The sequence below is a fragment of the Mustela nigripes genome, chromosome 5 (genome assembly GCF_022355385.1).
Source record: "Mustela nigripes isolate SB6536 chromosome 5, MUSNIG.SB6536, whole genome shotgun sequence".
Lineage (NCBI taxonomy): Eukaryota > Metazoa > Chordata > Mammalia > Carnivora > Mustelidae > Mustela > Mustela nigripes.
Genome location: NC_081561.1, coordinates 9,873,893 through 9,889,799, shown reverse-complemented (window position 1 = coordinate 9,889,799; position 15,907 = coordinate 9,873,893). Strand labels below are relative to the sequence as shown.

Genomic DNA, 15,907 nt, shown 5'->3' with positions numbered 1-15,907 from the left:
AACTCTGTGTAGTGAACAGGAAGGATTTCATTCATTCTTGCATGCACTCATTCAGCAAATACCTAGTGGGCACCCACTACGCACCAAACATGGGTTGTGCACCATAAAGGGACCTCCCTCCCCCCACCATGTCCAGTGTAAAATGGAAATGCTATCTTCATTTATCAAGAACATATAACGTGGATACTTGGTCTAGTTCTTCATCCTTTTTGGATTTATGTGCTGGGAGATTAATGATGAGTGTTTTTGGATGTCTTGCACATGTATACGTGTGTAAATAGCCAGAGATGCTGAATTTAGGTGAGAACCAAGCTTTGGACCGGAAGAGAAGTTGGAGGGATTGTTCAGAAAATATATTATGGATATAAGGGGATGTGTTTACCATGCAAAGAGATTACAGAGGAGATGGTGCTGAGTAAGGCAGGAAGAGATAAGTGAGATTAAAGAGGGACTGACCCTGGTGGCAGGGATGAGAAGTAGAGCCTGGAGATCATCAAGTTACCTTTGGAAACAGAGAGGGGAGTCTCAGCTTCCTCTGGCCCTAAGAAAAAGAAGGGAGGTTGGGTTAGTCCTGGTACATTGGATGTTGGGCATGAGCACAGACTGTTCACAAATACAGAATTGCCTTTTACACTATTAATTTGAATGCATAAAACAAACATCTTGAGAGTCAATATAGGTATTGCAGAGTGATATTAAAAAAAAAAAAACTAATTTCTCTCTAAAATAGAAGTGTGCTCTCTTTCCCCATTTCCCTTTAGGTTTTGTGCTAAAAGGTATCCTTTTAATTAATTTTAGCATGTGGTATTTCATTAAGGGTTGCAATGTATTATTCACATGAATATACTCTGCAGATAATATATTGCATTTATTCTGACCAACTGACAAAATTAAAACGGAATGTGAAGCCGTAAAAACAAATGAGCCTTTCTGTACAGTAGATCTATAAACTACAAACCCAGGAGGCCATCATTTACTTATAGGGTCCAAGAAGAAAATTACCAACCTCCATGTTTTTGCCGCCTTTACTTGTTAGATATCTACACCCCTTGAGGACAGACAGTATTTTTCTTATTGCTGTTGCTTGTTTGGTTGGTTTTTCTTTTTGATTTTTTAATGAGCACCAACTCTGTAGTGGGTTTTAAGAAATAGAAAAGATCTGGCATTCATAAAAACCACACCATTGAATAATAAGTATAGAGTATCAGATGACCTCTCTGTTTGGAAGTTGACAGTTGTTAAAACCAAAAAAACAAAGTCTGCCTACTGTTGGGAGCCATGTACTAATCAGACATTCAGCGAAGTTTCACAGCGTAATCCTAAGATGTAGCCGTGGTTGACTTCTGTGAGGGTTTGGAGAGTTGGTAGTGTTGATGGGGATGGTAACACCAGGAGTCTCTTTAAGACAGAGACCTCAATTTTTCCCTGGATAGCATCCTCCCTAAGCAGAAAGGAATCCTTGCTGAAAATGTTCACTGGGGAACCAAACCTCAGTTGGCTCATCTGTGAAATGGGCATAATATCTGCCTATCAGATACATCATGAGAAATGACTAAGAGAATAGCTGTGGAAATCCACAGTGCCGGTGTGTAGTAAGAGTCCAGAGGCTTCTTTTAATCATTGTTATAATTGTTCTGTTTCTTTGATAAAGAAACTGTCCATAAATTTTTACCCAGTGGACTTTCATTTTATTATATATAACAGATGAGTAACTTTATATGGTGAGTAACTTTCAAACTGACCTTTGCTTGAGAGCAATGTCAGTTAACGTTTTCTTTCTTTCTTTCTTTTTACTAATTCTTTTCTTTTTTTCCTTCATTTTTTTTTTTTTAAATTCCTTTTAGTGATGGATCCCAAAGGCCTTCTTAAGGGGGGTATGCCAGTGAGAGGAGTTAGTTTCAGGTTGGAAGGAGAGGACATTTTCCCTGGGGGAACCCACTGCCTCTATGGGACCAGAATTTGAGGACATGTTCTAAGAAGACAGCGGGCATAATTCAGCTCCTGTGCTGAGGTCTTGGTTCTCACCCTTTACCTCAGAAATGTGGTGTGACCTAAAATCTTAGTTATTTTAAAAAAAAAAAAATTGTACCTAATGGGCTGTTACATTTATTTGCTACATTTTAATTAAGTACCAGAAATTTTAACACATAGAGTTAGGCTATAGAGTATGTAGTTTCAAAAGCTTGAGTTCTAGAGCCATCTGCATCAATACCTGTTTGATGCTAAAAGGTGGTAAAAAGTGTTGTTATTATTATTTTTTATTTTATTTTTATTTTTTATAAACATATATTTTTATCCCCAGGGGTACAGGTCTGTGAATCACCAGGTTTACACACTTCACAGCACTCACCAAAGCACATACCCTCCCCAATGTCCATAATCCCACCCCCTTCTCCCAAACCCCCTCCCCCCAGCAACCCTCAGTTTGTTTTGTGAGATTAAGAGTCACTTATGGTTTGTCTCCCTCCCAATCCCATCTTGTTTCATTTATTCTTCTCCTACCCACTTAAGCCCCCATGTTATTATTATTTTTATGGGTTTAGAGGCCCATCCCTGGATCCCACTATCAGAATGTGAACTCTGAGGGCAGATGCCACATATATTGCTATGTTTGTTTTGAGAATATTCCACACCTGTTTTGGGAGAACTAACAGAGTGTGCTAAAGATCTAATGCCAAGAGGACTGAAGAAGGGTACTAGGAACGGCTTCAGGGAGAGGTCCAGAGCCACTACATGACTGAGGTTGCGAAAACGTTAGTGTTAAAAAGTGCATCTTGTCTGTAGGGGAAAGCAGAGGCGGCCCTTCTTTCAATAGTAAAATGCATTTTTCCCTTCCTGCCAAAAAGAACAAAAAGTGTCTTGGAATAGTTGAAATAACAACCCCAAATTTTCTTCCCCTGTGTCAGAAGCAAACAAACAAAAATAATTACCTCCTGCCACAGCCAAGGAAAATTTACTCTTTAACAGCCTGACAAAATGTCACCGAATTACATGCGTCCCTTGGTGTCACCTAACAAAATCCCGGATCCCCAAAGAAATGCGCTAGGCTATTTCACATTCAGTGTATATAAGAAAAGTACAAAATTCAGGACAAAAACAAAAACAAGAAAAGCACCCAAACCTCCAGAACTTGACAGGAAAGAGAAGTCATCTGAGGCTGTTTCATTTCAGAATAAAAATGCTGTTGCTCAAAGTCCTGTTCATTCCATTGGGTTCTACCCAATAACAGCAAATATTTCACTAACCACACAATTCTGCCTGCCAGTCACTCTGCCGGCAGTTTGTGGGAGACTGACAGTTCAAACAGCAAGTTTTCCAGAAATACAACTTTTTAACAATAGGAATACACATGCACAAACACCTAAATGTGCATTGGGTATGTAATTGATATAGGGACATATAAGATATTTGTGTCATTATTTTTAAAATGTGAGTCTAAGAGGGGATCTTCTCTATTGTAACTCCACAAACAGGAGAAATTGGCTTCATAGGGTCTTTAGAGAGCACAAGGCATCTTACAAGTGCTAATGGGGTGGGGGAGATGGTCATCTACTCTCATGCAGAAAGGACAGACTGAGAAAACATTTCCCTCCAAAGAAGGGCAAATCCTAATTACAGAAGCACCCAGAATGCTGCAGAAAGTCTTGCTTTATCCACATGTAAGTCTACCTTTTAATGGATATTGGAATGAGGGTACAATGATACAACATTAAAGGTGGCTTCGCTTTGGCATCAGGCTATGCCAGGAGGTAAATACTTGAAGGTTAAGGTGAAAAGGGTTTGGGAAGTCTCCAAAGGAGGCGGCAGATATATGGGTAAGCCCAACGTAATATCACCCCAAACACCCACAAGACTACTTCCAGATACTGTCACTTGGATTTTGTCTAAATAGTTCCACATCTTAGCATTGGTTTTCCTGTATTGCGAGATGGAGGTGATCAAAAACAATGAGTTGACTGAAAAGTCTGAGCTTCGGTCCTCTCATGTAAAATGGGTAATAACAGCTCCATCCCTCTTATGAATACTGTAAGAATTGTATTAAATTGAATTATAGATTTGAGATTTGGGCTTGTTTTGCCTGAAGATTTTGAAGTTTCTTGGTAGAGACACTTGGAACCTACTTGTCTTTTGACATTTATCCTGGAGATCTTTCAACTAGAAAACATTGCCTTCTTTGTTGATCATGTTCATTAACAAGACATAGGCTAGGATCTTTGAGAGGATGTCTGTCCCCCACCCTGCCAACTATGCCTTTTGTCTTTCAATTTTGGCAAGCTGTTAAACTAAGTTAAATATTCAGATTGTCTTAGTCTACCATTCTGCCAAAGCAGGAGCCAAAGGCATATTTTATTTTCAGATTAGGTTCTATAAACACCTGGAAATTCTAGATGAGATATGAGCCAGTGGGTTTTAGATGCATTGGTAAACACTCAAGAGAGGAAAGGATATCCTTGATTATCAGAAATGAAGAGGAAATTGAAAACCAGACAGGGCAGTGAGTTAACTGGGGAGATGATCGATCTTGGGTATCTAAAGTTTTGGATTTCAATGACCATTCGGGAAGTGAGGCCTTGGACCCATTTGGTATGGAGTTTTGAAGGAAAGTCTCCTGCATCAAATGAGGATATTCAAGACTAGCCCCCAAAGAATAGACTGGACAAAAAAAATCTACCCACTAATAGACGGAAATAATAGGAAATTTCTCTTTTTTTTAGGCTTTGTTTAAAATTTTATCTCTCCTATTAACCTAGCAATGTAAATCTTATAATGGAAAATATAAAGTAGTTGAAATTAAAAACTCAAAAGATACATTATATAGATTAAACCTTCTAAGTAGAGAGCTAATGGGCTGGAACCAGATTTGAAGACCTTGCCTGGACTGCACGAAAAGATAAGGAGATGAAAAAAGTGAATTGATTTGGAAAGAATTAGAAGAAAAGGTCTAACATGCAGCTTATAATTGTTCCAGAAACAGAGAATAGAGAAAAAGAGAGAATACATATACAAAGACATAATAGCTATCAATTTCCCAGACTTGCTGGAAAACCCAAACTCTCAGATTAAGGGAGCAAAATTTGTGAGCAGGACAAAGTGAAATCAATCCGTAGGTGGACACGTAGTGATGAAGCAGCAGATTGAAGTAGTGAGGACTGAAGAAAACTGAACAATACATTCAGGAGCCTGAGAGAAAATTTAAGAAGATAGTTACTTAACTCTATCATTCAAGAGTTGGCATAGTTTTGACTAAGAATATTAAATTAACTTCCTAAAGCTGCTATAAGGACCATAAACTTAGTGGCTCAAAACAAAGAATTTTATTGTCTTACAATTCTGGAGGCCAGAAGTTTGAAGCCAAGATGTCAGTAGGACCTTTGCTCTCTCTGACGGTGCTGGGGAAGAACTGTCCTGTGCCTCTCTCCTAGCTTCAGCTATTCCATGGCAGTGGATACATCCCTCTGATCATTTGTCTTCATATGGCCCTCTCCCTGTGTGTCTTTTTTTCTTTCCTTTTTCTCTTTTCTTTCTTTTTTTTTTTTTTTCAAGATTTATTTATTTATTTGACAGAGAGAGACACAGTGAGGGAGGGAACACAGGCAAGGGGAGTGGGAGAGGGAGAAGCAGGCTTCCCACCCAGCAGGGAGCCCGATGCACAGGCCCCCATCCCAGGGTCCTGGGATCATGACCTGAGCTGAAGGCAGATGCTTAATGACTGAGTCACATAGGATCCCACTCTCCCTGTGTGTCTTCGCATCCTCTTCCCTCTGTGTGTATTTGTCTTTGTGTCTAGATTTCCCCTTTTTGTAAGGACACTGGTCATAATAGGTTAGGACCCAACCTAATGACCTCATCTTGGTTAAATCAACAAAGATCTTATTTCCAAATCCTGTCACATTCTGAGATTCTGGGAGTTAGGATTTTAATATCTCTTCTTTCAGGGGACACAATTCAACCCATAGCATTATAGCCTTCTTAAGAACTTGCTAAAAGAACTAAAAAGAAATATCTTCTAAGAGCAAGGAAGAATGAAAGGACTAATGCCATCTTGAATTATTCTTTTGAATCTTCTATATTTGAAATATTTTATAATTTTCCAAGGGAATATTAAATAAACACTATGGCTTTTCTATTCAATTTAATAAAATATTAGGCAATGAAGAGCTTTTGAATAGCAGAAGAAAGAACAAATGATTGTATAATTTGTACAATTAAATGATTATTTCTCCAACTAATGAACTCAAAATTAAATCAAGGGTTGGGACTAAGACATCTCTATTTTCACAAGATATGTACACTGCAGTTGGAAAACACTGATTGAAACCAGTCATATATGTGTGGCTTTTTGTTTATAATTACAAAGATGAAAACTACAGAAAACCATGACATAAAGAAAATCTTATTATAAGAAAATTGGAATGATCCTTTGAAAATTTGAAGAAAATTACACTTTCTTCAGTTGTACTTGGTTTCTAATATTCTAATTTTCTAATCTATGCAGATAAGTAGATATGGAATCTTTAGTGCTGTATAGAAAATTGAAATAGAAAATATACTAAACTACTTTTTAAAAGTTAAAGTCACATATTAAGAATTATGATGGTTATGATAACTGTTTTCACATTATCATTTAAATATGTCATTATTTAAAGATGATATTTAAATATGAAAATTAAAAATATTATCGTACTTTGGCAATAGTACTTGAGCCGAAAGAACAGTTTGTTAATTATTACATAAAAGTGCTATGCTTATAATTCTTTTTCATTGGGTACAGGGATTGACCAACTTAAAAAAAGAGGATACAAATAATAGGTTCAAGAAGCAAAACCAGCAAAATTCAGGCAAAGAACATTGATTAATTAATTAAACAAAGAGTTCTGAAAGGTCATGTGCTGAAGTTGGGCTAGGTCTCAGGCAGCTCTAACAAACATGACCAGGCAGTCTGTGTGCAGCAGGTAACCCATGCTGACTCTGAATCTGCTGACATTATAGGGTTATTATTTCTGGAAGGATGTAGCATTCTGGAACAATTTCTCTAATGATTCCATTAAGACCATGGTTTCCTTCAATTTGTACTTACATATTTCATTGTTCACATTCCCCTACACCACAAGGCAAAGAAAACCATGTCTTGGATTGAGGGTCTGTGTCACCAAGGTGGGGGGGAATCACTCAGTTTTGATGGCCCTTAACCCCATTTGATTCGATAAGCACATCTGTTTTTTGAATCACATGCCAGTGTGAATGATGAAATTTTTTAAGTACTTGTTTAAAGGCAAAAAATAAATATAGGGGACCAAGACCTGGTAGAATGGTGGTTAAGTGTGTGCTCTTTCTTGAACTGAATTTTGGTTCCAAAACCTACTTAGCAAAGTGACTTAGAGCAGTCACCCAATCTCCCTGTGCCTCTGTGATCTCCACATACAATAATCATCACAAGAAGCCCAAACTTGTTGATTTTATGTTGTTATTTACCACCAATAGGATCGTGGTCTAGGGTAAATGTTATGTAGTGCAGCTCAAGGCCAACATACTTCAAGGACTAAAGTATTTTAAAGTTAGGAGCAAATCAGCTCTAAAAAGAACAAAAACAAACAAACACCAAATATATGCCTAAAACAAAGTTTTGGTTGATTAAAATGTATCAGTATTTCTCTTCCTAACATGTCTATGACTCTATTGTTTGAAAGGATAAATGAGCGATTGTGAACAACATTTATACATTAAGTCCACCTTTTCTAAAGCCAGTGAAGTGTTTTAGACCAAAGTAGAGTTTACGGTTTTCAATAATATTATGGCATTTAACCTCAAAAGCAATAAGTGAGGTAGACATTAATATTTCTATTTCACAGATGAGAGACTGCAATATGGAGAAATAATTCTAGTTACCTAAGATCTTAGCAGGGCAATGTTGGCAATGAAACCCTTGCTCTGTAACTCTGGATACCCAACTCTTTTCCACCTCCACAAAGGGCTTTCCACTCACCCCAGGGGCATCACCAATGTTCTCTTGGTCATCATTAGTGAAAATGGTCTTTTCATCACATCACTCTAACACTTCCCTTTTGAAACATTTGTTGACTTTCCATTGCTCTTAAGATAAATCACAAACTCCTTGCCATGGATTCAAAGACCTAGCAATGTGGTTTCAGCCCCTGTCCACAGTCTTTACCCCTATTAAATAGAACAAACTTCCCATTATGTACCCAAGCACATTCTTAGCTCAAGCTATACCTGAATTCCAGATACCCTACAAGTTTTGTGAGCCATCAGCCATTTGTTCCCAAAGTCAACTCCTACTTATTCTTCAAATCTCAACCTCAATCACTTTTGCTATTGTTTATACACATGAATGAGCTCCAACAAGATTTCATGTGTTTGAGGACAGAGGCCATACCATATTTATTGAGTGTCTTTCAGAGCATATAGTACTTGTACATAGGAGGCATTCAATAGACATTTCTAAAAAAGAAGGAAATGAAATGTGAAACTTTAGGTATAAAGATGCAATAAGTTTAAAGTAAATCTGGTTTTTCAAAACTGAGTACACAGAAATGTCAAGATAATCTTAAGAGTCAAATCTTGGTAACAGTAGCTTCTAAAATGGAAATAGATCTGTTGGAGAAGAAACAAATTAATTTGGAGGAAGAGAGATTATTTTCACATTACTTATAAATGGGGAGCCCATCATTGGTAATGACTAAGAACATAAATATCAATGTTTTAAGGTTTTACAATTTCATGTTTATTTTTTGTTGTCTCCCTTCCTTAGTATATACAAGCCATATTTTAGGTAGACATTTTCTAGAGAGAGAAGTGAGCTCATAAAGTCACATCCTTGAAGCATGATCATATTCAACAAAGCTCCTTTTCCAATGGAATGCCTTCTGAGAATTTCCAGAGTACTTAGACATGCATGAGGACCTCCCTGAATGCACCTGTTCAATGTTATATTAACTTTGAACTTGATTATTTTAAAGACCAACCAGACATTTCTCCAGATTATATTTTGATATTTCTAAGTGAAAATAGTTCTATTGGCCTTTCTAATTATAGAATGCAATTACAAGCTCTTTATTAAGAAAATTATAGAATTTAGAAGGTATATGTACAAATCTAGCTTTCAGCAAGCATGCACTCCTGTTATGGAGCTATATTAACTGCATACACAGTTACCTTCCTTTTATTAGTCATTGTCTAACCAAAGTATTCTTTCACTGTGCAAATGAAAAGTAGGTTTAGTAAGTAAATAAATAAGCACTTCAACCTTAGGAAGAATTACAAGTAATAAAAGAGTTTTAAAAAAATATGAAAACCAGGCAAGTAGTTTCCTGAATTCACATTAGCTTGCTTGAATTATTGGAAATCTTTCATGTTTGGTGTTAATTCAGATGGAAGTTGCAAAGGTCACTGCAATGTACATGGCCAAATAGATTAATTTTATTTGTATTGTACAACATATTTTGCATATTGTTGTTCATCCATTCAGTTACCAATAACATGTTGGGGTAGATTAAAGATGGCCATAACTTCTTTGCTATTCCTTCTACTGAAAAACAAAATCTATGTTTCCTCCCCTTCACTCTGAGGGGGGAACAGTTTGTGACTGCTTAAACAATGGAAAACAATAGAAGTGATGCTGTCAGTTTCTAGGTGTCAGTTCTGGGTTTGAAAGTCTTTAAAAGATTGGCAGCTTCACTTCCTGTCTTATTGGAAGCCATAGTCTTAGGTGCTTGAGATGCTATGTAAAATAATTCATAAAAATGTACCTTGCTAGACCAGAAGTTGAGGCCCTGTGACTATAAGAGAGAGAGCTCCTGGGCAAGGCCTAGCTTTCTTTCTGTCTTTGCCAGTGTGCTTGGCATGTGAGAGAAGTCATCTTGGACACTCCAGTTCAGTCTAACCACCAGTTAAACAGCATCAGGTGACCTCACCTGATGCTGTGATGCTGTATGGAGTAGGTGAGTCACTGTGCTCAATCATGCCTCTTTTTTGGACCCATAGAATTGGCACTAATTTTTGCAACAAAAAGTAACTGAAGAGTTTATTTATGTAATTCCTCATATGACCAAATACTATCTCAAGGGCTGGAGGAGTAAAGTCAGCACCCTCTCCTTAAATTGCATGGGTAGCTGTTACAAACTGAACCTTGTGTGCTTAAAGGAGGGGGGGGGGTCATTTTATTTCCAAATTCAGCTTAGAATTACCAAGAAGGCATTTGGATCTTGTACAAAATGGGTCATCCTTTAGTTATGCCATGTACATATAGGAAGGTAGAAATGGTAGGTGAGGGTAAATAGAGAGGGCCCTGTTATGGACTGAAGTTTGCAGGCTGCCCCCCCGCCATTCATATGCTGAGGTCATAAATCCCAGTACCTCAGAAGGTGAGGTCTTTAAAGAGGTTAATTATGTTGAAGTGAGGTCATGAGGGAGAGTCTTGATCCAATATGGGGCTGTCTTTATAAAAAGGGGAGATTAAGAAACGGACATACACCAATGGAAGACTGATGTGAGGGAGACAAGCCAAGGAGAGAAGCCTCAGAAAAACTAACCTTGCCAGCACCTTGACCTTGGACTTCCAGCCTCCAGAGCTGTGAAAAAATCAATTTCTGGTTTTTAAGCCCACCCCATGGTGCTTTGCTTTGGCCATCCTAGAATATGAATCCAGGGGCCCATGAATAAGTGGTGACAGTGAATAGCCCCCCCCTTTTTTTCTTTTTTTCTAGTGGGAAAGAAGAAACAATGATAGATTTGAACCTTTTAGAATTCAGTATGTCAATCTGGCATCATTGAAACAAGTTCTGGCTCTCTTATTCCTCTGATGTAGCCACACTGTGTGTAGGAGGGTTTGGGCTAATTGTGGGGCACACCTAAGTACCTCAGAAGCTTCAGGGAAAACCTGACTTAGACTCCCCGTACTATCAGGCTATTTCATGTATCTATAGAATTTTAAGGTCTATCAACCAGTTAATATTTATACATCAGTGGGGCAAGGTATCATTATTATAGTAGTAGATGGGCACCATTTTTGTTTTACTGGAGGGAAATCCAATATGAATAAAATAGCAACTTTTCAAACATGACATTTAATCCATGCATGTAAATCAAACCGAGAATCTATTATTCATTATTAAAAGGGGTGGCATATTTTTATTACACTGAGAATGAAACACAAATACTGTGAAAAATTTAGTGCCTCTTCTTGAAATTTTAAGACACTTATCATGCAGTCAGCTGGCTGGTACTGGCACTCATTTTAAAATATAGCCATGAAATTAATAAGTTTGAAGTTTTATGCCTGAAAAGAGGATGCTCAATTTCAGTGAAATAGGCAAATTTATTTTTTATTTAAGGCTTCCTAAATACTTAAGATGGTAAAGTACTCCAGTAATGTTCTGATTCCAATATGTATATGAAGAATATAGTTCATATTCTTGTCATTATTAGTCATGGCCACAGTGTTCTTCCCTGAAGTGCTTTCTGAAAACTGCATATATCAGAAACTGATTAAAATGACCTAAAGTATTAATTCTTAAAATATGATGAACCCAACATTTTGCAAGAGGTTATTTTCTATGTGACATTTAATACCAAAAAATTGAAAAGATTTTAATAACTCATAGGAAGGAACAGTTTTAGGAAAACTAGAACCTGAACATGATTACTTTTATTGGTTATTGATTATTACCATTAATAACAAATAATCTGGGAGTATATTATATTATACAGTTTTAGAAAGTTTTTCTTTATATTAGTTGGAGGAAGGTTTTTGTTTGTTTGTTTTTTGTCAGTGCTGGGAACGGTCAACTTCTGTTGGTCAAGAGGTCCCCCAGAGAACCTAGATTGCAAACAGCTTTACCTGAATGGCATGGATGGCCACTGACCATGCATCTTACTCTCAGCAGTGATTGGTTCTGCTGAAGTCCAACACTTCAGGAAAACACAGTCTCACTGGCCTCAGTGTCCTCATCTGTACAATGGGAATATGATCCCTAATTCATAGGGATTTTGTGAGGATTAATTAATATGGTGTATAAATTACTGAGCATAGTGGTTTGCATGTAGGAAATAATTCTTTGCTATAACTCTTTTTATCACTATAGTAATAATCTACTATATAGAATCTTCTCTGTTTTCCTCTGCGTTAGATTTCTCCAGCTCTTCAAAACATTCCTTCAAGAAATATTAGCTAATCCAGCCTTGATTTATTTCCCTGAAGATAGCTCAGTTTCCATTAAATTTATTTGATACTGTTTTGCCTGTACTCATTGCTATTGAGTGATGTGAGGGGTTTCAAGGCCTTCAGTGTGGAAATTCACTTGTATTACTGTACGCCATAGTCTCTGGAAGAATGGAAGAGTAAAATACAATTAACTGCCAGCAGTGTGACAAGTTCTTCACTATATTCTTAATACTCACAATCAATGCAAACTTCTCACAACCCAATGTATTATTAAACCCATTTTACAGATAAGAGAAATGGAGGTTTTAGAGATGAGGACTTACCCAGATGTCAGAAGCTGAAATTGCATGAATGTCATTGTGTGAATGACCCCACAGTCCAAACACTGAAGTTCACAATCCAGACTAAAGGAAGCAGCAAGAACTGATATATATATATTTTTTTTTCATATCTCTAAAGTATTCATCAATTCATATTCTATTTCTTTGTATTTTTACCAAACTTATTTCTATTTCTGAAGCCAAGTTCCTCTCTCTTTTAGGGTTCCTCTTTGTCCTTTTGGAGGACAGATTTTTTATCATATAGTAAACTAACATTTGGGAATGAGGCTCTTACATTACATGACTTCGACAGTTGGTCATTTAATCTTAAGACTGTTTGGTAGCGCTAGAATATGAATTTCTTGGGAGTAGGAACATGGGACTATTTTGTTCACTGTTGTATCTCTAGCACCTAGAAATGTGGCTGTCTCAAATATCTCTAACATGAACAAATCTAAAAAATTCAGTCTCATTGCAGGCTTTAAATGGTCAGCTATTGCCTGCCTCCTAGTTGAATTTTTTTTTTTAACTTTAAAAACATTCTGGTGTTTTATGCAGATTGACATTTTTTATTTTATTGCAAATGCTTTTGTAATGCCACAAATCTATCCTTGCCCTCTGTATCTGCTCTCTACATCTGTTCACATCTGATGTATTCAGAGTTAAGAATGCCCTAGTTACCAAATAGTAGTTCTTGTTCACTTTGCATGCAATTCAACAATCAAATCATTTTGAATTCTCTAAAGAGGAGAAACTTGCTTCTATATTTGAACTCGCTCACATTCAGAGGAAATATGTTTTAGTATTTCAACATCTATACAAAATGCTTCACAATTACTTCTAAGACCCTAATTCTCGAATGAACACTGAGTGAAGTCACAAAGGGCTGAGTAGGGTCACAAGGTCATATGGCCTGTTCATTGCCAAGAAGAGAGCCAGTTATCTTTTCACATTTATCGGCCTCATACATATACCAGGCTGTAGTCAGTGACTTTTCAACCGATGGGGCTCTCAAAGCTCATGGTGAAGGCAGGGAAATGATTTCTGTTCAAACAAAAGCATCATGAGCTCAAGGACCATTGAAAGTCAGTATAGTAAACTGCAAATCGGATCACAGCAAGCCTCTGCTTATGATTTTCCAGTGGCTCTCCATGGCATTGAAAATAAAATCTAAATTCCTTACCTGGGCCTTCAGCATGTGATCTCATTTCTATCCCCTTCTCTCATTTTATTTAATACTCCTTCCCTGCTCATGTGTTTCACTCCACTCCTTTCCAGTCTCTGAATACAACCAGCTCATTCTTGTTGCAGGGCCGTGGGATTGCTTGTGGCTTCCTGCCTAGGAGGGCTCCTCCCTTCACTGTGATGTGGCTCGTCTCAGGTTAACTCTCCCTTTCTTCAACTAGATGTTCTTAACAGAATAGCTCCTCTGGTCCTTTTCCAGTACACCACTATTTTATCTTGATTATTTCCAACATCAGTTGTGATAAGTCAGAGCATTTGTTACTATTAAAATTGTCTTATTTGGCTATTCACCATCCCTTCCTGCTCTAGAGAGTAGCTCAAAGAGAAAAGGAAGTTTCTTTGTCTTCATTCCATTTTTTTATCCTTAGTGCCAAAAATGGTACAATATGGGCATTTAATAAAATGTCTGTGAATGAATGATTGAATGAATCGAAGGAAGTGGTAAAGTGGGATATCATTTTTGATATAGTCAAATCAACAATTTAGTAGTTGGGAAAATGTGAGTGAACCATTACTTTCCTAATTGTTTTTCCATCACCTGTAAAATGGGCTAATATTGATGCTGTAATAGGACTGACATGTAGATCAAATGTGATCATGTGTACATAAGAGTTTTGTAAAATAGGAAATGCTGCCCAGGTATTACTGTTATGAGTAGATATCTTTGGTGTGAAGTGGGTGGCCCAAAGGAAAAACGTTGATTAGCAATCATTGCCAAAAGTTTCTCCTTTCCAAATGATATATTTGCCTGTTCCTTGTAAAACCATTTGTGGTTAATTTGTTGGTCTTTGATCTAATCATGCTGCAGATGTTCAGGAATGCCATCTTTTTGTGCATTGAGGCTCAGTCACAGGGGCTTGGAAAAGTAATGGGCTGTGCCCAATTTTTCCCCAATGTGTTCAACTCTCAGGGACAATGAAGGGAAAATTTATCTTTTGCCTAACAAGGAGAAACTGAAAAGAAAATTCAACTTTTTGTTTTCACAGTAAAAAAAAGGGGGGGGGGGGTATAGAAATCCCAGAACTGAATTTTCTAAATTAAAATATTCAATTAGATTTTGCCATCTCCCTAGAGTGAAATATTCTTAGTTGAACATTTGAGGAGCATGTGAAGAGATGAGTTATGACATATTGAGGTTGAGGTCAGGTAATGGAATTTCAATATAATGAGATGACATGCCATATATTTCCTCTTGATTTCAGTCATGTTTGATAGAAAAGGGGGGAAAGGTCATATTTTTTAGCCCGTAATTATTCAGGTATGAATCAGTTTGATTTTAGACAGAAATGTGGTTGCCCTAAGCTGTGTAAGTCATATGATTAAGGACACACAAACCTGTCTTATCTTTCTGTCCATATTGGATGGTGATACTCGAAGTATGGCCTGATGAACCACTTGAATTACCTTTACCTTGGCATACTTGTTAAAATTCATATTCTCAAGCCTCACCCCATGTTACTGATTCAAGGATGAGAATGAGCCTGGAAATCTGCATTTTTGATAAGCACCCTTGGATAACTCTTACACAAATTAATCTTGGGGGACTAGGAGTCTAGATCCTTGAGGATGCCATTGTATGTTTATCGATGTTCCTCAAATAGTTATGTTAGTTGTTGAGAAATCCAAAAATTAGATTCAGGGTCTGTAGGTTTTGAGAGATCATGGAATTGAACACCCTTTTCAGGAAGATTGCTCTGAATGACTAATCTGCAAGCTGTCTGGTGAATCTAGCCCTTCAGGAAGACCCGCTCATTAAGGATTCTGGAGAATGGAGTTTTATTGTAGTAAAACTGTTTTTTCTTGGTAAGCCCATGTCTACTTTCAATGGCTGAACTCAGAGTAAGCAATTTAAGAGAGAACAGGCTGAAGTACATGGAGGAAGAGCCGTAGATTCTCAGTGTGTAGGGATCAAGAAGAGAAGTAAATAGGGTAGAGAAGAAAGACCATGGGCTTCTTCTCCATGAAGCCAAGGTAGGCTTTCTGATGCTGCACCTCCTACATTCAGGAAGCGTAAGAGCATGAATGGTGCTTCAGTAGATTGCCAGGTCAGAAACCAGCTCCACTCTCTACATCTCTTTTCAGTGTGACTTGATGCTCGGTCTTTTTGTCTGATTTGTGTCATTCATAAAAATGGAGTTAATAACAAAATCTACTTCATAGA

The 15,907-nt window shown here is 37.3% G+C and overlaps 1 protein-coding gene across 1 annotated transcript in view; it reads left to right on the top strand.

The window, feature by feature from the left end:
• Window positions 1-15,907, top strand: part of LOC132018527 (uncharacterized) — a gene marked incomplete at its 5' end in the record, with an annotated part of 292,774 nt that overhangs the window by 73,214 nt on the left and 203,653 nt on the right. The window lies entirely within an intron of this gene.